General features: G+C 38.4%; 1 long non-coding RNA gene across 1 annotated transcript; it reads right to left on the bottom strand.

Annotated features, from left to right (window-relative positions):
* Positions 1–13725: 13725 nt before the first annotated feature.
* LOC135154289 (uncharacterized) lies at positions 13726–25515 on the bottom strand. The gene is made up of 3 exons (XR_010293741.1): positions 25479–25515; positions 23841–24024; positions 13726–22759 (listed from the first exon to the last, which is right to left on the bottom strand). It is a non-coding gene; the product is annotated as an uncharacterized LOC135154289 (long non-coding RNA).
* Positions 25516–26187: the final 672 nt, after the last annotated feature.

Below are 26187 nucleotides of genomic sequence, written 5' to 3'. Positions count from 1 at the left end.
CATAGACTTTGTACACACGGAAAAGTGACAATTCCGTTTCCACATTAAAAAGCAAAATCACACGCACAGTACTCGCGCTGTCAAAATTGTATCTGCTACTGTAACAACAACACGATAGAATCCGTTCTAATCGGATCTATGCGGGTGTATATAATATTTTTACAAAGACATTTAGCATGCATACATCCTCACCTTTCATATTATTAGCATTATTTCACAGTGAAATGATATTTCATTGATAGTTTTGGGTTTTTTTTTACATCGTTATCATCAGTCAACGGCTTTTGCCAATCCGCCATCTTGGATTTGAAGACCACGATATCGTGCTGTTACATATTCAAACGTAGAGGGCAGCAACACACGACCGTGTAGTTGGAACGATAAGTGCGAAGCCCAACGTAACCCGGCCGGCCGGCTGGGTATACGGGCGCGGGCCGGGGTACAATCGGGTGTGCTGATGTCGAGTGCAGTCACGATGTGTGAATTGTCATGATTGTAGCAAAGAGAGATCGTGTTTTCTGGGATTTTGTGGCCATTTAACATTCTCATTTTGTTGTGATTGTGGAGTAATTTATGTTGCTATTCTGTGTATTTTGAGTGGAAATACGTTTTCCGTGATTTTCCGTTTGAAATGCCACTTTCCGTTTCAAAAGGCCCTTTCCGTGAATTCCGTCCGTTTTCCGCGATCGCGGAAAATCACTGTCCCTAGATATTCAGGAAAGTCTTTAATCAGATACATTAGAGTCCGCACAGTATTAACGCGGCAAGATAGGGAACTCAGCCTATCTGCTTGACCAGAATAATACCGTTCAGTTGTTTTGGATTCGCGACTTGCTTAAAATTTGTAATTCGCAAAGTTCAAACTGCTCAACTATAAAACTTGCACCATGTTTGCGCTGCTAGGCAATCATAAATAACAAGTGCTTTACCATGGACAATAATCAGAACTGGTTAGTAACAATTATAAGAAATTCAAACATTCAATAAGATAATCGCTAGAGGGTATTCATTTGTCTCGCAATCTACTATGGTCAACAAGGAAATTCGTGATCACTCTCGCAAAAAGTGTTCACTAGCTTTCTAGGAAATTCGTGATCACTCTCGCAAAAAGTGTTCACTAGCTTACAAGTTCACGGAAAGCCGCTGCAACTCTTTATCAAGTGACGAAAATTATCTGATAACGTAGTCTATTCATACCAATCCCCAGGACTGTACGCACGAACGCGGGAACAATAGGTGGGCACGGATCCGTTATGTGATTGGTCGGGCGTATATGCAAATAAGCCGGAGGTATATGCAATTAAGCCGGAGGTATATGCAAATACGCCGCGAGTCGGCAATATGCAAATAAGACAAAATTGGCGGGCTCAATAGTTTCCGGTGGGTGGGGGTTGACTAGCTGAGCGCAATAATGAACCTATTTAGTATTCAATAAGATGTAGATTATAGAATAGAATAGTATCTATCATCAGTTATGTAAAACTAAACTTTAATATATTATTCAATCAAAGATTGATAATACGCCAAATGTGTAAAAGCAATTGTGGACAAATAACTTTAAATCAAATATTAAATTTATAAGATCAATTATCCAATAATCTTATAAACTTTGTATAACAAGCAATGAGTTTAATATCAAATACAGTACTTACTGAAATATAGGATGACTTTAGGATCTTACCTGAGAATCAGGAAAAAGAGAAGTTACATGATACTGATAGTAACTTTATGTGGGATGTTTCCTCTCCATCTCGAAAGTTGTGAAGAGGATGCCTCCAGAAGTTCTATACAAAGGTGTTTTCGACAATACCATTATTTTGGGGAAGGGGTGTGTATATTTATAACTAGTAATACTTGTTGATCCTTAGTCATCTCTTTTAACAAACAAAAACCAGTAAACATTTATTGCTCACCCCTTTAGGGTAGCAAAGATTGAAGAGTCCACCAACTTTTCGCCAAAATACTAAGTACTACGTCATTCACGTCATATCTGAGAATAATGACCACCAGACCCTGACTCACACTACCCAGAACTGACCACTGGCTCTCTCTTTCGCTCTCTCTCTTCCAGTCTGTACAAAAGGTCATCCAAATCATCTCACTCTCTCCTCTCTCTCTCTCTGCATGTTCTCTATACAACCACAACAATACAAAATTAATAGAGACTAATCTCTTTTAACTTATTCCTCCGATTATGTAGCACCAAAAGAGGGGCTACAACTGCAATATACAATGGTTATCTCTGCTCATGGCATTTCTCCTGCAATTGCCTGATTGTGAATAGATATTATGACAATAGTTTGTCTTTCCGACCGACCTGAATCGATACTGCGAATTTGGGTATACAGTACACGGGCCGCAACTTCATTCTGTTGAGTACTTCTCTAGTAGAGGTCTTCCCGACGATGCTTGGAAGGGATATTCCATGTTAATTGTTGCTGTTGCCTGGATCATCTTATTTGTGTTCCGTGTTCTTATGTTTGATTCACGGATATTCTGAATAATTCTTCCTTCATCCCAGCATTGACAGAGAAGCTCTTGAAGATGGTCAAGAAGAGCCATCTTTTTTTCATAGAGATTATTGAAAGCTGCTTGAGCTACAGCCGGGGTAATACTATCCAAGTCCTTTGGAAGCGCATAGAGACGTTATTCATAATGTGTTATGCGCTATACAAAAACTGACTATTATTATTATTATTATTGACAAATAATATTAAATGGCTTTTGCTTCAGGCGCAATGAAGGATAAAAGAAATCAATAATAAGACCATGAGTCTTATCTTTCTGACTGACATTTACATTAATTAAAGCTTTATGTAACAGGCCCAGAGTGCAAGTTTTCCACCAGAGAGATACCATCAGAATTTGGAAAGAGAACTTTCTGACGTGACTTCCCCCAGATATGCTGTATTCATACAAAATTGAATGTTGAAAACCAAATATGAGAAAAATGAAAAGAAAATTAAGGGTTCAAGATTTCAAATTCAAAACTTTTAATTCGTATCTCAGGTTACCAAGGTGATTAAAGCAGAAAGTACTGATGCTGCAATAAGAAAGAGAATCTTTGATGCTGTTGGGTTCAACTTCCTATCTCGTCTCTTGTCATCAAGTGAGTATGGGTTTTGAAAAAAATATACGTTACAAGTACCAAGGAGATGCCATAATAGGGTAGTATACAAATATACCATGACGATCTAGGATCTAGCTAAAACTATTCACATCAAGGGAACATCAATGGTACTATTGATGTTCCTGAATGTGAATAGTTTTAGCTTGTTCAGAGAATGAGTCAGTGTATATTTCTTTTATATCTCTTTCACCTATATCATTCCTCATCACATCAAATAAAAAATACAGAAAAAATTGATGAATTATTGATGAATTATGATTTTTTAAATATTTTCTTTACTCTAAGCAGGCAGCCACCCACCTCCCCCTCCCCCCTGTGCTAGGCGCACCCGGTGAGATGCAAAATTAACTTTTTCATGGCAAACAATCTAAAGCAAGGGATTTTAGGTACACCTTTGTATATATGCAATGCTAAATGTATTTGATTAATACAGTGAAGATGTTAATACATACAGTATAAGTAAAGGTTTGATGCAGCTGCTTTTAGATTTGTTCTCATCAGTGTTGAAATTACTTTTTTTTTTTAGGGAGCCATTTTGAAAAAAAATTTGAGAGCCATTTTTTTCCATGATTCAACGCATGCTTCATTTAAAATTCATTTAATGTTTAACATTGTTTATTTAATTAATATTTATTTTTTCTAGATTATTAATTGTCAAATGATTTATTTAATTTATTGTCGTTCATTTAATGTTTATTATTTGCATCTCATGTATTAAATCAATTGGACATTTATTTACAATTTTTTTCCCATCAAATTGAATAGGATGAAGTTTATTAAATTTGAACAGAATTTTTGTAATTTATTTGATAAAAACTCAATTCATAATTATTTTATGAAATATTGAATGCATCGCAGCCTGACAGGGACAGCTAACGTCAACATGTCAACTTTTTTCACAAGCTAAGCTACGCCTACATTGTACGCCAGCGCAGCTACTGAGCGCAGCTACTAGCACAGCTCACAGTCAATTATCACCGCAACATAGGCGGGTACGAAACTGCATTAGCGCCATTACATGTATATACTCAGGCACTGACTGTTACTCACCAAAAATCGGGGCTGAAAATCCTGATTTTGCATTTCAAATCGCGGGATCCGCGCCATATTTCCAGAGCACCTGGTGGTTTAGTTCAGATTTAAGAAGTGGGGTCGCAAAAAATTACGCTACAATTAAAAAATTTGTGATTTTGTTCCGAGTTCACAAATTTTATTTTCTAGCAAATTAAGGATGGTATCTTCAAAACAAATAAAAAAGCAAATTTTTTACTATCAAAGTTATGGCAAGACAGGTTCCGCGCAGCGTTTGGAAAAATGATACCCAGGGATATCGGAGTTTCAGTGAACTGGATACTCAATTTCTGAAGTGCTGCGCCCGTGATTCTTAAATGTCCTCTCAGTTACTCATCAGAAACCGACAATGCATGGAAGTATAACTACAGCTGTGCTGGCCTGGCTACTATACAGGCATGGATGGGAGCAATTTTCATGTTGGGAGTCGCTCCATACTTGGCAGTTTTAGGCAGTTGCGAGAGCAATTCGAAAGCACACGAGCGTAATCGCTCGTCGCTCCTGTATATTTTCAGCGCTGGTTCTCATGGTTCTTGGCGAATTTACCATCCTTCAAAATCTATTAAGATGCACACCCTGGATTACGTTATCACACTTTAAAAAATCTACAGTGTAAAGTAATGAGAATGCATTTCAAAGGGAATCCAATCTAAGGAAAGTTATTCTTTACCAAAGAATAGAGAAGGAGACATGTGGATGAAAATTTCAACACATTTGGCTGAACGAGAAGAAAATCATTTGTTATATTGTGGGGATTTCTTATTGCCTACAGAGTATAGACCTGTTATATCATTGTATGATCTTTGTAGGTTTGCATGGTAGAGTTTATAACGTGGAATATGAAGAAGGGAAAGGAAATACAGGCAGAAATACTGAAATGGAAAGACGAGAAAGGATGCAAAAGAGGAAATTAGAGGTATTCTTTTCTTGAAAGTGAGTGAAGTCCTGAAAAGGACTGTAAACCAGATGAGATGAGCTGAATATGGCTTGAGTATCTATGGTTTGAGTAGTAGCAGGCTGAAGTGAAGAGAGGTTACTTGACTTTTCGGGCAGGTTGACTGTCCGTCTTCAGGAATGAAGGATGCTAAACGAGCGTGGGGTTCTGTAAACCTTCTCCACATTATAAACTCCACCGTGCAAACCTACCAAGATCATCTGATTCAGCTCTACGGGAAGCAGACCCAACGCAATGCTAGACAACTTTAACGCAACCTAGTGAAAGCTGCCAAACTCACGAACCACCTCACCTTCCTCAAACGCTGCCGCGATTCTCACATCATCCCTGCCGGACTTCAACTCATATCCCCCGTCGACTATCCCAAAGCCAATCACATCCTTAACGAAGCAAGTGTCTCCCTTACCAGAGAACGCATTACACATACCCGGCACGAGCTTCACAATATCAATGCACTCATCTCCACTACCTTATCAAGACTCAATCGACGACTCAATCCTGGAGACCTTCACAAGATCACAACCTCCAGCCAGGACACCGCTAACCAAGCCTTCCGTTCCACCCGACTCAAGAACATCAAGAAGTTCAACCAACTTGTCCGACCCCCACCCACTCCGACCGAAAACTCACGCCAGCCCAAGCCTAAGGACACCGTCGTGAACCTCAGCGGCCACTAACTGACTCAAACCCAACACAAGGTACTCTCCTTAGGATTGAACTTCGCCGCAGCTCCCAAGAAGATTCCCTTCTCCGAGGTCATACAACAGGTCGAACCCAAACTCCGATTTCTCTCCAAGACGGCAGTCGACGAAATCCAACGCAAAGTAGCCAACGCCCTCGCTGACGCCAAACCACCCAAACTCAACCTCACCAAGGACAAACATGAAGCTGTTAAGGATCTACGCGAAAACCAAACTATCCACATACTCCAAGCAGATAGGGCAATGCTAAGGTTGTCAGGGACCAACAGGACTACAACAGCAAGATCAACGACCTACTTAAGGACACCTACTAAGAACTCAAGCATACCTCTACAAAGCATCCTCCCATACCTATGCAAGATATCGCACCAACTACACCGCATCCTCACTCAAGCCATGGACCTATTACGAATGGACATTCAACGAGAGCATTTTATGACCACCACCTGTTTCCAGCTGTCAAAATCGCTGTCTAACCCTTAACTTTCTCTTTACGCGGTTTTTACAACGACCGCCCGGGGCGATTGTTTACACAAGCTCCTTTCGGCCATTGATCGTCACCGATCGATCACTGGCCCTCTTTCGACCAAAGACGGTCATGTTTTAGCCCCGATTGCCAATAGGGAAAGTCCCTACATTACCTAGAATGCAATGCGCAATTCATATCCGGTTTTTCAGTACATTATTTTAGGCTGTCTATAATGTGCAATTGTCGTCTGACCATAAAAAAAAATCCTGTTAAATTTCATCAATCCTGTGGAATTTTATGCCCAAATGAAAATCAACTTCTGACCGAAGGTAAGCGCTACTATCGACATCAATACTGTCCGAAAAAGATGAATTTTTAACGTTTTTCCGCACATTTCTTTGTCGAATTTCAACTGCTTTTTTGCTGTAGATATAAGGATGTGCAAGGTGATGTCAATGCATTAAATTGCATTTCTTGTGCGGTTGTTTGCTATGTACGTAAAAAATATGTTTATGCACGCCTGTTTTCTTGTTTCTGCTATCATTTTCATAGCGCTAACGTTCGCTGCTGTTCGTTTGCTTTTAATAAAGTGAACGAACAACATCGCAATGGGTAAGAGCAGCGTACAATTGATTTCCACTGTCCATCAGTGAGAGCGTGTTTTACGGCTTGATGGGCGTCAGCTGCCAGCGCTCTGTTTATAAATGGATTAGCGGTGACGGTCTTTGGCCGAAAGGAGGGGATTCGTTGAATGTCCATTCGTAATAGGTCCATGCTCAATCCTTCAAGAATCTCCACTCAATCCTGCAAGGACAAGAACCCTCCCAACAAGCGACCAGGCGCCTACAAAATACCATGCGACTGCGGTAAAGGTCGCAACTTCGACACAAGACTCAAGGAACACAAGTCCTGCCAACAACTCAGCGACTGGGACAAGTCAGCCATCGTTAAGCACAACAAGAAGATCAATGCATTGACTGGGCAGACAGCAAACTCATCACCAACATCAAGCATTGGCACACCAGACGAGTCAGAGAAGCCATTGAGATACAACGACACGACACATTACCCCAGGACATGGGACTTCACCTTAACATCTGGCACCCAATCCTTCACCTAGTCACCTATCCTTCTTCATCTACTCATGCAAACACTACCGCCGACAACCGAACCTGTTGCTCTGCCGACAACCAAGCCCACCACACCACTCACAATCCAAGCCGCCGCATCCCCCTCACCTGAGATTGCCGTACCGCCGACACAATGATGTCGCTATAATCTCCGCCCACGCCTACCCAACATACACCGAGGAGCTTCACAGCCGACCCGACCCGCCACCAATCCCTCCGACATCCGCACTCATGCCCACTTAACACCCAGAAGTCACAGCGCCACCACGGACCACCCGCCGCCAACCCAGCCCGCCACCGATTCCTCCAACGTCCGCATTCTCGGCATAAGTACCCCATGCTCGTTTAGCATCCTTCACTTCTGAAGATGGACAGTCAACCTGCCCGAAACGTCAAGTAACCTCTCTTCACTTCAGACTGCTACTATCGTAAGTAACGGGACTATAAACCTCACCTGTGGATTAACTGCACCCCCAACTTTGGACTAATCACAAAAAAAAAAAATCATCACTCTCTCTTTCTAAATCCTTCTCACATTTACATGCATATTTGACTTTGAGATACTTAAGGCCACCGCACACCTTACGACTGTTAGCAATCCGATTTTTGAACAAATCGCATTTTGCTCATTTCCTGAAGATGTGAATGGAACATAAACATTTCATTTGAGGTTCAAATTAATTCAAAGAATAATATTATAACCATTTTGAAAGATTCCAAGCCTTTATTTTGGAGTATAGGCCAAATTAGTTTCAAATCGTAGCCAATCGTACGACTGCTATGACGTCATTACGACTAGATATTAAATTCGCTTTTATTCTAAGAAGGATGATAGCATAGTCACAGATTTGAACAAAGGTATTCGTACGATGATTTAGAACATTACACAGTAAGATATTCCAAGTCTCAATATTAGCATCAAATTCTACTACATTTTATTCTGAAATCGGGTTGCAGACCAGTCGTAAGGTGTGCGGTCGCCTTTAGAAACAAAAATTAAGTTAAAGATTTCAAAGTATCAAAAGAGATTACTGGTATGCGGAAATCTGCTGTTCTTGATCAATTCATCTACAAATGATAGCAAGAAAGAAAGGTTCCGACATTATTGGCCACTTACACACTCACCTCACAGTGTTACTTACACACACACACAGCACTGCCGTTCTTGTACATTGCAAAGTACGATACGGTACATCACATCACGATATCTTTCCCGGCGTAGGAGAGGAAGAAACATTTCACATTTCCCGCATCACAACCTCACTATCGGTTTCAGAATTTGTCTAGCATTTGATGTCTTAGCATGAATTTTGGATACAAGATTACAGGAAGTTTCACGAAACAAAGAAATTTGCAATTTTTTTCAGTTGTTTTTTACGGCTTTGTGCCGTCTCTCGTGTGTGGTGGTATCGTATGAAAAGCAAATAGGAAAGAAAAAAATAAGCTGGCGCGCGGGCAGTAATTTCATAACCGGACTTCAGGGGAGGGGGGGATAAAATGAATAGCGCCAGCTTAAGTTGCACTTTAACCACAACGCAAGCTCGCTCGGCTGTGGCGTCTGTTTCAACTTTTACAGGGAACTTCGCTGCTTTGAATCAATGACTTAAGAATAAAGTCGAAATTGGTTTCATGAAGGTAGGTGCGTTTGTTAATCAAACTTTTATGGACAATTCTTGATTAAGATCGTAATAATCGCTTCCCATCACCCGCGGCTCATACCCCTCTAAACGACATTGCCCTAGGCAGCTACGCCCGGCCACCCGTTGTGTTGTGAACTGGCAGACGTCTATGGTACATGTTCGGAAGGGGTTACGACAGGCTGCTAATTATTTTTTTCTCGAGTCTTTCTCTAGCCTTGTCATCATAACAGACATCAAATATCATGTTAGCTATATAAAATAAACTTTCGTTGAGGGGGAAATGGACTTTTTTTTTTTTCAGGCCGAGTCTGGCTCAGGCCTATCACAGTGGATAAACCGCACCCCCGACTTTTGCTTCTATCCCGCAGAGAAAAAGGTGCGGTCAATAGACCGTTACTTACGGTACTCAAACCATCGCTACTCGAGCCATATTCAGCTCATCTCATCTGGTTTACAATCCTTTTCAGGACTTCACTCACTTTCAAGAAAAGAATACCTCAAATTTCCTCTTTTGCATCCTTTCTCGTCTTTCCATTTCAATTTTTCTGCCTGTATTTCCTTTCCCTTCATATTACACATTGTGAACCTTAAACCTTCCCCATGTTTGTACTCATACTGTACATGTACATGTACATGTATGCACTATTTTACAAAATGACAAAAGTTAAAATTTCATCTTGTTCAAAACTTCTCAGAATTATATTTTTCTTTCTTGAGGGAATATACATGTACTGATTTAATGTTATTTAAATACTAGTAACAGAAGGGTAAAAGGTGCTTTGGAAACACCATGATTAAAGTACATGTACTCCCCAAATTGCTATTTGACCCTAAAAGAGCCGGGTTATTTGGGCCATCTCACAAACGGGGGGGGGGGGGGGGGGGGTCGTGGTGGGCGGAGGTCGTGGTGGGCGGAGATCTCGGCCTTTGATCGCGCGAGCTCCACAAAAATTTGCAGGGTGGTAGTGTGCGATAAAATCTACAAGGCTGTATGTTTAATATTTTGGAAACAATGAGATTTTTTATGTAATGAATTAATTATGCTAATTTATGCATGAAATAAAACATTTCCTCTAATCAACTATCATACGGCCCCCAAACTGCTAATCTTTTATTCACAGACTCTCTGTAGTATCCCGATCAAATGTACTTCAATAAAATATTGGTATCGCAATTTTTTCATATGTATTTTATCATTTTAATTTCTTATGTATTTTTTTGTTTTTCGACGTTTTGTTTTTTTATTGTTTTTTCTATGGAAATTGTTGCAGACTTTATTCTGATCATAAACAAGACAAAATTAATTGGGTTTTATCAGTAAAAGTAGAAATAATGATTCATTTACTGTATGAATTTTGGCTAACTACACAATTGCATTGGATTTGTACATGAATTCATGTTTTGAGCAGTTTTGGATCTGAAATGCACTTAGGTAATGTCGCTAAAAATTCAGTCTTTTAGCCTTTGTTTCACAAACGCATAAAATCATGTTATATTTTTGTCTCACCTGCACACTCAGAAGCAGAGTGAGACTATAGGCACTGCTTTTCCAACGGCGGCGGCGTCAACATTGAAATCTTAACCAAGTTTAAGTTTTTGAATATCATCATAACTTACCTGTAGAAAGTATATGAACCTAGTCCATGAAACTTGAAGATAAGGGTATGAAGTATAACTGAACATCCTGTCTGAGTTTCAGGTCACATGACCAAGGTGAATGGTCATTTAGTGTCAATGAACTTAGACCATGTTGGGGGAATCAATATTGAAATCTTAACCAAGATTAAGTTTTTGAAATATCGTCATAACTTATAAAGTATATGAACCTAGTTCTTTCAAACTTAGATATACGGGTAATGGTGTGTCACTGAAGATCCTGCCTGAGTTTCAGGTCACATGACCAAGGTCAAAGGTCACTTAAGGTCAACAAACTTTAGCCATGTTGGGATATTTGTGGAATTGTCATACTAATGAAACTTGGACATAAGAGCAATCAAGTATCTCTAAATTTCCTGTGTGCATTTCAGGTAATATGACCAAGATCAAAGGTCATTCAGGGTCAAGAAACTTTGGTAATGTTGGGGGTATTTGTGGAAGTGTCATCATTACTTTAAAAGTAAGCCTGAGTCGAATGGATTTTAAAATCGGTGTTCGATCGATGTCATCGAGCACCGGTGCAGATTTTGCAAAATCGGTGCATTAAAAAAAAAAAGATCAAACATCGGCCGGCCGTTTCATTTGGTTCACACAATCACCAAAATAACCAGTAATATCTAATTTAACTACTACTTACTTTATTTATATTCCCCCCAAAATGAAACCGATTGTGTAATTATGATGCCTATTCACCATTAAGTTGAAGTTTATTTCGATCAGAGTTTGAGTCTTACTCGTCTGCTTGCTCGTGCTGAGATAATTTATGCACAATGAATTCATGGATGGAGTCATCGCCATCGATCGCGCATGCGCAGTAGCTTTAATCAAATCAGAAAAATGATGCGATCAACGTAAAATTAACCTTGCTTTCATGAACAATATTAATATCATGACCATAGAACATTATTTAATTGTAATATTTTAACAATAACTTGCATATGATAATCATTAATTTGAATTTAGAGCTTGATGTAAAAGTGAAACATTTGTATTTCATTTCAATTTTTTATGACGGACATCACATCACGATCGAGGTGAGTGAGTGTACTTGTCATAAAAAAAATCATCACGTCAGGATTGATTCTCGAACATTGTCAATATGCATAAACTCTTCTCACGATCGTAATATCACCGTATAATAACATTTTACATGACAAAACATAGAAAATTACTTTTGATATTTTTTCCCATCAATTTGCCCAACTTTGGGCTCTGAATCCATGAATGGAAAATATGTCATACGTCATCGAATGCGCATGCGCGTTGTGCTTCTTTTCTTGGAGACGTCCAGAGATGGAATAAGAATAAAAATAATGACAGTATCAATACTTCCATATACATGTAAACATAACATACTTTGCTGACATTGTCAATATTTTTAGTATGGCCATAAAATCATTTTAACATCCAGTAATAATTTATATAAATTTAGAGCTCGATCCGAGACATTCGTATTTATTTCGATCCCGCATGCTCTTCACTTGTGTCTAAAATAAAAAATGGATTATCCGGAATTCCGGATTAATTCTCGAACATCATCATAACTGATATTCCACAATCTTTCCTCACAATCGTTATATCAGCATTGAATACCAATTCAAATGACCATCCAGAGAAAATTACGTATGATATTTATTCCCATCAATTAGCTCATTTTGGATCCAACTACATCTCAGGCAAGTTACAGTGCTCTCTACTGGAAGAGCACTGTTTTGCCGGCAAGCATGCCTGTCGTTTCGGGAGAGTGAGTTAACGGGGCTGCGGACGGGGCTGTAGTGTGTGCGAGTCCGGACTGCGAATGCTAGTTGACCGAAAATCATTCGGATCAACTCTGCGTGATTCATGTCTTTAATTTTCATTTTAAACTTATATGTTGTCATCTGCAAATATCATTGTTTAAGATATTTTGGGAAGAATTCTGCATAAGTCCCTTGTTTGTGTTTGTGATCATATAAAATACAAGGGAACTTTTGCTCTGTCATCTGCTTGTGCAATGCTTACCCTTCCAGCGCATACCGTTGCAGTGCGTGCATCGACGGCCGGAGCCAAAAAAAATTAGATCGATTTTCCCCGCCTTCAAAATTCAGTGCATCGATGTTCGATCGAATGAAAGTTGTCGAACACCGGTTTTCAAAATAATCGATATGACTCGGGCTTTATGAATCTAGTTCATGAAATGTAGACATAAGGATAATCAAGTATGAATGATTGTTTTGCACATGTCTTAGGTCACATGATCATGGTCAAAGGTCAATTCGGGTCAATGGACATAGTATTTTATCATCATATGAATGTTTTATTCTGTTAATAATTATTCAATAGCTGTTTTCAAAGTCAGCACTGCTCTTATAGCGAATTGCATAATGCAGGCGAGACTGCCGGAGGCGTTCTACTGGTTTCTTTTATATTTCTTTCTGTATTTGAAAATGTTAGCTGAGATAGCCTTTACTTCAAATGTTTTTCTTTGTTTTTTTAGGTTCGGTACCAGATGGATGTGATAGTCAGATGTATAAATCATTAGCCATGACTCTCCTAGCATGCTTCAGTACTGATCCATTATTAGCAGCTAATCCACAGATGGTAAATAAACTACCACAAATCATGGAATGCATCACCATGGCGACTAGGTAATGTAAGCAGAAAGTTGAAGGGACATTGTAGAATCAATGAGATTCAAAACATGGAGTACCATCCATCCCATATACATGTATAGGGACAGTGATTTTCCGTTTCAAAAAATTGCCTTTTCCGTTTCAGAAAATCTCAAATTCCGTTTCAGCATGTCAGAAAAACGGAAATTCTGTTTCCCCATAGACTTTGTACACACGGAAAAGTGACAATTCCGTTTACACATTGAATAGCAAAATCACAACACGTCACTCGCACTGGTCAAAATTTGTATCTGCTACTGTACCAACAACACAATAGAATCCGATCTAATCGGATCTATGCGGGTGCATAAAATATTTTTACAAACCCATTTAGCATGCATACATCCTCACCTTTCACATTATTAGCATTATTTCACGGTGAAATGATATTTCATCGATAATTTTGGGTTTTTTTGGACATCGTTATCATCAGTCAACGGCTTTTGCCAATCCGCCATCTTGGATTTGAAGACCACGATATCGTGCTGTTACATCTTCAAACGTAGAGGGCAGCAACACACGACCGTGTCCCACTGGGCAATTTGTTACCGATTACCAATTTTACCGGTTATTACCGGTAATATCACCCGGAAATTTGAGTAACACCAAATATTACCGTTATTACCATGTTATTACCGAAATTATAATTCCTGTTGATACCTGTTACTGTTATCACCCTGATGAAACCTACATTTACCTAGTTACAACAGGGTGATGAGGGGTAATAAGGGTAATGTTGAATGACTTTGATTGGTTATAACATTGCAAACTTTAGTAATAAGAGCAATCTTACAGCAATCCCAGCGAAATTTTCAAAGTCCAAAAAATTATTGTTATCACCCTGATGAAACCAACATTTTACCCAGTTACAAACAGGTTGATAAGGGGTAATGGGTAATGTTGAAACGCTTCCATTCCCAGACAGCAAAGTATCTGGATCACATACGGTTCTTATCTGGGATATCTGGGTCCCATATGGGCCCACATGGAACCCAGATGAAAACATATACTTGAACCCACATGGTGCCCAGATAGGACTCAGATGGAAACAAGACCTCCAACCCATGCGGAACCCATTAATATTGGGTAAATGGAGTAATATCAGATGGTAATATCAGGAAAATGCTGGGAATATTAGTTACTCATGAATATTCATTACTACAATAAATGGCCAAAATTTTAGCTAATATAGCTGTAATAATTAATGTGTTTATGTTTATGCAATTATTCCACCCAGAAAATTTTCAGAAAAATGTGTAGTTTATATATCATATTAGTCATAATCATGACATTAATTTTAGAAAAATGTTTTAGGGTTGAATAATTGTTAACCATAATTTGTCAAGTGTTGTAAACTCGCTCAATATATAGAAGTAAATGACAGGGTGTGGTGGATAGGTGTAGGATAGGATTAGGATTAGGATGTAGGATTTTAGGATAGGATAAGATGATATGGCTTAGAGTATGGAGTTGTAAAAATGTGCTTCAATGACCCTAATGACACTAATTGTTTTTTTAATGAGCTGACATTAATTGGGTAATATTGGGTAAACAGAGTAATATGAGGTGGTGATATCATTAAAATGCTGGAAATAGTAGTTACATCATACTGAGAAATATTGGGTAAATATCAGGTCCAGGTAATAAGAGGGAAGGATTGGTCTACTATTTCCCTGTTATTACCCACTGTTGTTACCGTAGTAATATCCATGTTATTACCTGTTACAACCCGGGTAATGTCAGGTAAACTGCCCAGTGGGGTAGTTGAACGATATGTGTGCATGTGAAGACCAACCCGGCCGGCCGGGTACGGGTGCGGGGTACAATCGAGTGTGCTGATGTCGAGTGCAGTCACGATGTGTGAATTGTCATGATAGTAGCGAAGTGAGACCGTGTTTTCTGGGGTTTTGTGGCCATTTAATATTCTCATTTTATTGTGATTTTGGAGTAATTTTTGGTGCTATTCTGTGTATTTTGAGGGAAAATACGTTTTCCGTGATTTTCCGTTTGAAATGCCACTTTCCGTTTCAAAAGGCCCTTTCCGTGAATTCATTCCGTTTTCCGCGATCGCGGAAAATCACTGTCTCTACATATACTTTGAACCAATATTTTATGTGCACGGATGAAACATGTTAGGCATGTGGTTCATTGGATTTTTTATGCAAGTTGTAGATAAACTATTCCTGCCTAACTACATGTATAATTGACTTTCTGGTTTGTAATCATGATAATTACTTTATGCTACTTCTGGTAATGAATATGAGCAAACACATTGCTCACTGTTACAGGGGAAAGCAAAAATAAATGTTGCAATACATGTATTTCTCTGAAAAGGATTGAAATTACTTGAGTGGCTGCATATGGCTACATCTGTGACATCACAAACGAATATTTTCCAAGAAACCGATCTTCAATTTTTGTCTCACCTGCGAATCAGAGTGAGACTACATGTACATGTACATGTACATGTATAGGCGCCGTTTTTCCGACGGCGGCGTCAACACCAAATCTTAACCGAAGGTTAAGTTTTTGAAATGACATCGTAACTTAAAAAGTATATGGACCTAATTCATGAAACTTGGCCATAAGGTTAATGAAGTATTACTGAACATCCTGCCTGAGTTTTGGGTCACATGACCAAGGTCAAAGGTCATTTAGGGTCAATGAACTTAGACCATGTTGGGGAATCAACATCAAAATCTTAACCTAAGGTTAAGTTTTTGAAATGACAGCGTAACTTAAAAAAATATATGGACCCAGTTCATGAAACTTGGACATAAGGTTAATCAAGTATTACTTAACATCCTGACTGAGTTTCAAGTCAAATGACCAAGGTCAAAGGTCACTTAGGGTCAATGAACTTTGGCCAAGTTGGGGGTATCTGTTGAATTACCATCATAACTTTAAAAGTTTATGGATCTGATTCATGAAACTTAGACATAAAAGTAATCAAGTATCACTGAACATCCTGTGCGAGTTTCAGGTCACATGACCAAGGTCAAAGGTCAATGAACTTTGGCCATGTTGGGGGTATCTGTTGAATTACCGTCGTAACTTTGAAAGTTTATGGATGTGATTCATGAAACTTGGACATAATCAAGTATCATTGAACATCCTATGCGAGTTTCAGGTCACATGACCAAAGTCAATGGTCATTTAAGGTCATTGAACTTTGGCCATTTGGAGGTAATTATATTTCTGTCATAACTTTCAAAGTTTATAGATATAGTTTATTAAATGTGGATATAGGGGTAATCAAGTATCACTGACAAGTCTTAGGTCGCATGATCAAGGTCAGATGTCATTTATTGTCAATGAACGTAGTATTATATCATTATATGAATGTTTTTTTTGTGAATAATTATTTTATAGTAGTTTTCAAAATCAGCACTGCTGCTATAATGAATCGTGCGATGCAGGTGAGACTGCCAGAGGCGCTCCACTTGTTGTAAATTGGAAGTTTTTTTTACTTTCTTAAATGTTGATTTAATAATTGATGAATCGTTTTGTTTTGTTTCACAAACTTTCAGAAAACTATACATATTTCATTTATATTATATTCAAGTCTATGTTTTGTGATTTATTGTAAAAAAAATATTCCCAATGATCTATATTTAACACAAATCATTTTTCAGTTTTCCCATGAATCTAGTGGCATTACACATCACTATCAAAGGCTACAGTGCACCTGTTTCAGGGTTCCCAGCCCATCAGGGAAATGAGGGAAAATTATTTTACTTTTTCCTAATGTTGTAACCCGCACCCGTTGCGGTACGGGTTAACCTGCCGGTATGCCCCCGATCGCGGGTTGCGGGCCGGGCCGAGATCATTCTCAAACCCGCAGACCGTCATACTAAAAAAAGGGAGAAGTAACGACGCATGATAAAACATTAACAATGAAAATCGAGATAGGATCATGTGCTTCTTACGTGGCGGATTCTTTTAGAGACGTAGATATTTCCTTTAAAAAAATGCCGGCGTATTTTTGTCTTGTGAACAATGAACAGGACTGAGACAGTTCGACATACTACATCGAGTCGCTCTTTCAAAGGAGCGCCAGTGCAGCGCAGTCAGATCAGAGAAAGGAATGTTTTACGACTGGGAGAGGGGGAGAGAGAGAGGGGGAGATAGAGAGAGAGAGGGGAGGGGATGTGTTCGGAGAATGTAAACAGAAGCCAGAATACATTTCGTAATCATGTCTGGCAAGGAGCGAGTGATAGGCCACGTGGCAGAGAAAGAAATGTTTTATGAGTGTGGCGATTCGAGCCTGTTTCCACGGCAACGCTCGCTGTTTGAGCTCGAGGGATTTGCGGTACCGGTGCACGGCAGTGAGACAGTTGTTTGCTTATTGGATTACCAAATTAGGTCATGACCTGATAGAGCATGCCGTCAGGTCAGAGTGTTAGCTGCCCCTTTTTTAAGACATGCTAAGCTGGTCTAGTCTAGTGGCTAACTAACCCTCCTTTTCGTTATTTCATACATTTTCTGATGAAAACTGAAGCCCCCGCACCCTGAATGCCCAGATCTCTTAATTTTTCCGATGTACAATTGATTGAAAGTCTTCAAGATTTCTGAAGATGTAAAATTGGATTGCAATGGATTGCAAGTTTCTTGCAAATACCTCTCTCTTGACCGATCGATCGAGAGAGATAAAAAATAAATAAAAGCCTAGCTAGCTAAGCACTAGTAACACGGACTGTTTACTTAAGTTCATGGGCACCCTTGTGCACGTTTGTATTAGTTAACAAAAAATTGGAAGAAATACAAAAACAGAAGGAAATAATATGGAGATATACAAGAAGAAAAAATTGACTGTATCATTATCCTGGTATTTATTTCAATTTTGATTACTTTATAGATGAGGTCCCATAGAATTGAATATTGTAATTATGATTGTTGTGAGTCGCCGTGTCGACCGACCTGGACTGAAAAACAACATTGCCGATCTTTGCTGGGCAGCCTGGGCTAGCTAGCTATAGCGCGCGCTGCGGCTCCAATCAGAGATGAGTTAATTGCGTAATGCTTTCAATTTCGAGATCAGAGCGGACTCATTTCGTGGTATAAAGTCACCCCAAAAAACATTTTCTCTCCGGAATAAAAGGCGAATTTGCAAATTGTAAGTAAATTCAATCTAGGCTAGGTTAGTAGTTGGCATATATTTTCCTGATTTGAGCCTGTATAGTGTGGGGATTGCAAAAATAATATTTTTCATTTTTGTCTCGCCTGCATAGCAGAGCGAGACTATAGGCGCCGCTTTTCCGACGGCGACGGAGGCGGCGGCGTCAACATCAAATCTTAACCTAAGGTTAAGTTTTTGAAATGACATCATAACTTAGAAAGTATATGGACCTAGTTCATGAAACTTGGACATAAGGTTAATCAAGTATTACTGAACATCCTGTACGAGTTTCATGTCACATGACCATGGTCAAAAGTCATTAAAGGTCAATGAACTTTGGCCGTGTTGGGGGTATTTGTTGAATTACCATCCTAACTCTGAAAGTTTATAGATCTAGTTCATAAAACTTGGGATATAAGAGTAATCAAGCATCACTGAACATCCCCTGTGAGTTTCAGGTCACAAAACCAAGTCAAAGGTCAGTTAAGGTCAATAAACTTAGGCCATGTTGGGGTAATTGTTGAAGTGCCATCATAACTTTGAAAGTTTATGGATAGAGTGAATGAAATGTGGACATGGGTGTAGTTGACAGTCTTAAGTCTCTGTTCAAATGTCATTTATGGTCAATGAACGTGGTATTATGTCATTATATGAATGATGTTTTTGTGAATGATTATTTTATAGTAGTTTTCAAAGTTAGCACTGCTGCTATATTAAATTGCGTAATGCAGGCGAGACTGCCAAAGGCGTTCCACTTGTTCATAGATAAATTGACTTGCGGGTTAAAACCCGGCGGGTCAGCGGGTCCCGCTTGCAAATTATTGGATTATACGGGACAGTACGGTTCGGGTTTTCACTTGCGGGTTACAACGTCCCTGATAGCAGAAACTGGTAAAAATGACGTTATATTTACGTCATTTTTACGACGGGTCTCACGTCATATTGACGTCGTAACATGACGTCTTAATGACGGGATCTTGCACCCGCGAATAACGTCATTATGACGTCGTATATTGACGTCATTATGACGTCTCCAAGAGTGACTACGACGTCTTAATGACGTCTTTGCAACGTTTTTATAACGTTTTCCTGACCAGTATCAACGGTCAGATTGACGTCGTGTATTGACGTGATTATGACATCTTCGAGAGTTAACAACGACGTCTTAATGACATCCGTGCAACGTGTTCCTGACCGGTTTTAGACGTCATATTGATGTAATTATGACGTCTTTAAAAGTCATCTACGACGTCTTAATGACAACTTTGCAACGTATTCCTGACCAGTTTCAGACGTCATATTGATGTAATTATGACGTCTTTATAAGTCAACTACGACGTCTGAATGACGACTTTGCAACATATTGCTGACCAGTAATAGACGTCATATTGACGTCGCATATTGAAATGAATATGACGTCTTTTGGAGTCAACTATGATATCTTAACGTATTCTGACGTGATAATGACCTAAACATTAAATTCTACATGCAATGTACATACACACATCACTTCAAAGACCTTGTCATTGAGGATTATCTATATTTCGTGAATACTGAGGTGGTCTGACAATGTCCAGCATTCCCAGTAACAATATAATGATCCTCCATGCCAGGGCCTTGCATAACTTGTCTCGGTCTCAAGAACATGACCCCCCCCCCCCGAAAAATAATATATACAAAAATGGAAAACGAAATCAAATACATGTACGCATTTCAATTACGAAATCATGGCAAATATTCTATTAATAAATAAAAGTTGCATAACATGATATTACCAGCAAAAAAAAAAGGAAAACAAAATGTTGAAAACTCTAAATAGATTGAAAAAAAAAAAACACTTTTCTATGAAAATGCAGTATTAGGGTAAAAGGAATGAAATTACAATGTTTGTTATACCAATACATACAATTGTATATATATAAATACACATTAATACATAACAGAGGCATAATGATCTCCAAGAATAAAGCTTTTTCGTTGAAATTGTAATTAAATATACCTTCAACTTTAGACAACTATGTAATGTAGGTAAAAATATACTGTATGTAAAAAAAAAATACCTGAGTTGGAATAGTTTCAGGATTTATGGAAGCTCGCATTTGGGTGAAAGAATCATACATGTACATTAATTCTTATGAAATGTTTGGGTTGTATTACACTATCACTTAGGGTCAGGGGTAAAAGACAGTAGTTGCAGCAAACAATTATTTCTTCGGAAAGTCTTTTAAATTAAGGTTAATTGTCAAAATATTGTATATAATCTAGATCTGGGCCCTGTCTTACAAAGAGTTACGATTGATCCGATCAATCATAACTCTTTGAAAATCCATGTGTCATAATTTTTTTCTACAAAAAATTTGCACACTGTCCTTTGTATGCAAAGAGAAGCGCAGCGAATTTTTGAGAAAACAATGAATGCATGAACATACATCATAGCTAGAAAATATTTTGAACAAACATGCTTAATAGATGTTAACGTTGCTGACCGTCCATAGTTGCGATTGATCGGATCAATCATAACTCTTTGTAAGACGGGGCCCTGGTAAATTAATGTAAACTTGTATCTTTGTAAAATCATGAATTTTGATCTCAAAATCAATAATTCTGATGATCACTAACACAGAAAAGCATATGTGGGACACGACAGTGTATTATGATTGATTTGAAAAATACCCGACATTTTCTAGAATAACATGCTTATTTTGCTCATTTCTCAGCAATTACACATTTTCTTACCGAGCTTTTTGGCACACATCTTTTATATATACATACACTTTACTGGTAATTCTGTTGGATTCTGTTCGAACTCATTTTAAGATAGTTACTACTAGAGGTGCGCTATTAACTTAGGCAACTATGTAATGTAGGAAAAAATATACTGTATGTAAAAAAAAAAACCTGAGTTGCAAAGTTTTCAGGATTTATGGAAGCTTGCATTTGGGTGAAAGAATCATACATTAATAAGTCTGATGAAAATATAATCTACATCTGGTACATTGATGTAAACTTGTATCTTTGTAAAATCATGAATTTTTAAACTTAAAATCGATAATTCTGATGATCGCTGTAAACACAGAAAAGCATATGTGGGACAGTGTATTATAATCAATTCGAAAAATACCTGACATTTGATAGAATTACATGCTTATTTTGCTCATTTCTCAGCAATTACGCATTTTCTTCCCTACATGTAGCTACGTAGGCTTTTTATGTGAGCTGAGAGATTTCATACCAGATTTCATATGCTTGATAAAGTTCTTATGATAGTCTGTGTATCAGCATAGCATGTGTTCAGTGTTTTGAACCGACTGGAAATTGTGCATCATATCTTTATGTATGGAAGTCATTTTGCGTCTGCGGTCTCCATGGTTTTTTCAGGATCTATGTGTTGACTAGACCAGTCCCATATTGATATTTTCGTGCTGTGTCACTTTGGAAGGCCGTCTCTAATTGGTTGACTGGTGAGTTGGCAGATGCACAGCCCATCCCACTTTTCAATTACATGTATATCATTACGTAATCTCTAACATGTCTAAGATATCCACCAGATCAAGAGGCCGCTTGCACTCGGCTAACGCATGTACACAATCCTCTGCTTCATCATTAACTGGATCTAAACAAAGCCCAGCATACCTAGATCATATTGATACAGTCGTTCAAAGAGCGGTGGCCATGGCAATGGAACGCGAGAGACAAAAACTCAATGATGACATGGATAAACGCGAAAATAAATTGTGTGAAATTCTTGATGAAAAGCTCACTAGTCTACACGTTCTTGAAATATCTATCGATACTAAATTGAAGCAACTCCGTGATTTTGAAAAATCGGTTTCTGATAACATGACTAACACCATAATGCTTTGTCAAATAGGCTTGACCACATCGAGCAGCACTCCTGTCGCAATAATATCCGTATGAGATTGTTCGAAATGAAGCAAAGCAGATTGGTATCGATCTTACTCCATGCGACATTGATCGATCCCATCACCTTCACCGACCAACTAGCAGTCATTTTGTTCAACCCAAAGGATCATACCCCAGCGTGGCCCTGTAATGCCAACTTAGCAGCTCCACCAATCAATGTGAAATTCACTTCATACAGGCCGAAACAAACGATGATGAAAAATAGAGGAAAATGAAAATGCTCAGGAACAGATGACTGGGTGCAGGCAGGCAAGGCAGTTCAGGTGGGATGAAAATTTATTGGCAAGACACCTTCCGTTTCAAATTACAGCATCTGCAAAAATAACAGAAGAGGAGAAACATAAAAACTTTTTCTACATTTACTATTTACTAATCTTCATTAAAAACTAGATGGTTTCAATATTAATTTCCACTTTATTTTAAATGATTAAAAAACGATGTGGGGTTTGTTACATATTTTATACTTCAAATATTAACATGTTAAATCAAGTCGTGGGGGGGGGCATGATGCCCTCAAGACCTTTAACCATCTCTGTATAAGGAAGGAAATTTTAGAATCAATTTATTTGACACATAAAACATATTATTTGTTATAATTACAATTTTAATTCATGCCTTTTTTATGTGTTTTAAATGGTTATGGGGTAACCAGGACTGTCAGGAACGAGAATTCGAACTTCGAGGCCAAAATACAGCCATTCCCTATGCCTGATTTGGCTTAAATTCAGGTCAAGGATCAATTAAATATATATTTTGCAAAAAAAATCTGACAAATTTTGAGGTGGAATTAGTTTTCTGGCATCGCGAGATCGACCAATGCAAAATTTTATTAGCGCCAATTTACCATCTTAACTTGTCATTGAAATTAGAACGTCCAAACCGATCTAGTACCAGTACTAGCACAATTAATCAGCTATGCATGTGCACCAATTCTGTATTTCTTGCATACGTACGTCACTCGAGTTAAAGTTCATGTCATTGCGTTATATAGCGTGGGAATTGTAAGAAAGTGATCCTTCAAAATTTTTACCTTCCTACAATTAACATTTTTTTAAGCCTTTGTATGCATTTAGAATACAAAAGCTTACAAATTGGACAAATTAAATGTTTGCCCCAAAATTATTGTGGGAAAGGTGGATTTTCTAGGTAAATCCATCTTAGTGTACAAAGTTCTACAGGCAACAGAGACTTGTCTAGGCTCCGTGAATGAAAATACAATGAAAAAATGATAAAAATATCACAGAGTCCTCGAAGTACAGTCAGGACCATTGACAGATTATAAAGTGCCCCGAGTTTGTGCACACCCAAATCTGCGTGATTCTGATAATAGAGATTCCCAATGATCCCCCCCCCCAAAAAAAAGGCTTTACATCTGAAATAGCCTTCTAACTTACCTACTGCCCGATGCCTCCTAGCATGTAGGGCAGCAACGAAAGATCTCCACTCCTGGCATCCAGCGATTCTGGGCCTTCTTCTGGAAACTCCCCCAGGCCAGGTCATATTCACTGACTTCATCTCCTTCTTAACTCCTCATGTGTGACACCGAGACATGTGGTTTTGTGTCTCCCTCTCTTTCTCCTGAAATGTCAAACAGATCTATTCATTATAAATCTTACTCAAAATGGTGCTTTTGGTAGAAAAATAATGAATATAGGGCATTTCATGTGACTGCCTTAACCCTTATTAAACTGGGGGGGGGGGTCAATTTGACCCCCCCCCCCTCAACAAATTTCATCACTACGCTCTCGCGCAAAATTTTTTGATCGCGCCACTCACTGACGTTTTACTTTCAAGTCTCGCGCAAATTTTGAGACCAAATTTGTGACGCCCGGGTACGCGGTTAGGACATTACGCAACATTATGTAAGTGCATGTCAGACCCAAAAATTGCTCATAAACATGATTTCATGTACAAATCCAATGCAAATTGTGTATTTTAATAGCCAAAATTCATAAATTTATCATTATTTCTACTTTTACTGATTAAACTTAATTAATTTTGCCTTGTTTATGATTAGAATTAAGTCTGGAACGATTTCCATCGAAAATACAATAAAAAACAAAAAGTAAAAAACAAAGAAATACATAAGAAATTAAAAAAACAATAAAATACATAAGAAATTGGTCTTGGTACCAGAATTTTTTTCATCCACAATTGTTAGGAATGCTATAAAGAATATTTTCACCCAAAAATAGCATTCTAGGAGCTTTATTTAGTGAATCAGAGCAAATAGTATGATTTCATGAATAAATTAGCATAATTAATTCATATAAAATAAAAATATATGAATTCAGTGAAATTTACCAATGCAACTACGTAGATTACGTCATTTTCTACCATCATGCAAATTTTTGTTGTGATGGTGCAATCCACGGCCGAGATCTTATAAGGGGGGGCAATAATACCCCCCCCCCCCCCGGGAATGACAAGAATAAAAATACCCCAGGAGCTTTAGGGTTAATTGTCAGTATATCATCGAGGATCTACATGTAGATCTGGTACAGTTACATAAACTGAACTTTGTGAAATCTTGAAATCTACGCTGAAAAATGTTCAAACTCAGATCACCAACACAAATAACAAATAAGACTAAGAGCACGTGGGACAGTTATTATTGCTCTGATTAATGTCAGCCCGACGCTTGCCTTGACCCGAATCCTGTGCTTTTTTGCTGATTTCTCAGCAATTACACAATTTCTTCCAGAATCCTTTGGCACATACGGTATATTATTTATAAATATAGACAGACACTTTGGTGGTCATTTCATTGGATTCTGTACGAACTCATTTTGATATCGTTACCACTACTGGCATTTACCTTAAAGTGTGCACTGTGTCTGTAGACTGTACAGACTTGGGCCCTGAGCCCACCAGCGCAGCCTGTCCTATACAGCATGCCGGCGCTCGGGGCAGCCACCCCGGCCGGGCAGTGTCAGTGCACGAAATCTAAAGCAAAAGGCAAGCTAGCTACGGTACGTAGCTGCAAGCCGCGCTCCGAAAAGAAAATCTTAGAAAATGGTTATCTAACTTACTGTTTGGTCTCCTCCGAATGCCTTCGAAGTCGTTGTCCAAATCTTACTCGTGTTTTTAAAGTAGTAGAACTATTATTAACGGCCATCTTCGTCGCACTTAATTCTCGATCGAAAATTAGGCTGCAACATTTAACGGCGAAAACCGGGCGCATACCTTTTTCAAATTAAATGATTGCGACTCGACTTAAGGACGTTCCACAGTTATGTTTGTGCGCATTATGATCTGCGCATATTTACACTCTGCGCGCTGACGTCACAATGGATGAACAAGCGATTAATTAGCTGTGGTTATGAGCCGATTTTTCTCATCATCTGCATGCTAACTACAGATCTGATGCGTTATCTTATAAAGCTAAAAACTGGAATTATTCCATGGACCATTTTTAAAAATATGTCTACAATTTTGAAATACTTTACTTTGCGATGCTGCCAAGAATCACGAATCTGACCCCGGGTTTGAATAAATGGTAGAGTGGTTTTGTTTTTTGTCTTCACACAGATACAAAGCATTTGGCGCATTTTTGGTGTTTTAGAAAGCACATTTGCTCTAATAAAAATACTGATAGTTTGAAAACAAGCACATGAACCCCTATTTTTTAATGTTTGCACCTCTTATGTATACCTTCCTCTACAAATTTGCAAATTTTGGTGAAAATGACATGGATTTTAAATAAAGTGCAGCATTTTTTGTACTTTTGTAGTTCGTTAT

This window comes from Lytechinus pictus, chromosome 5, assembly GCF_037042905.1.
Source record: "Lytechinus pictus isolate F3 Inbred chromosome 5, Lp3.0, whole genome shotgun sequence".
NCBI classification, from domain to species: Eukaryota; Metazoa; Echinodermata; class Echinoidea; order Temnopleuroida; family Toxopneustidae; genus Lytechinus; species Lytechinus pictus.
The sequence above is the reverse complement of the archived record's forward strand: the minus strand, read 5'-3'. Positions and strand labels throughout refer to the sequence as shown.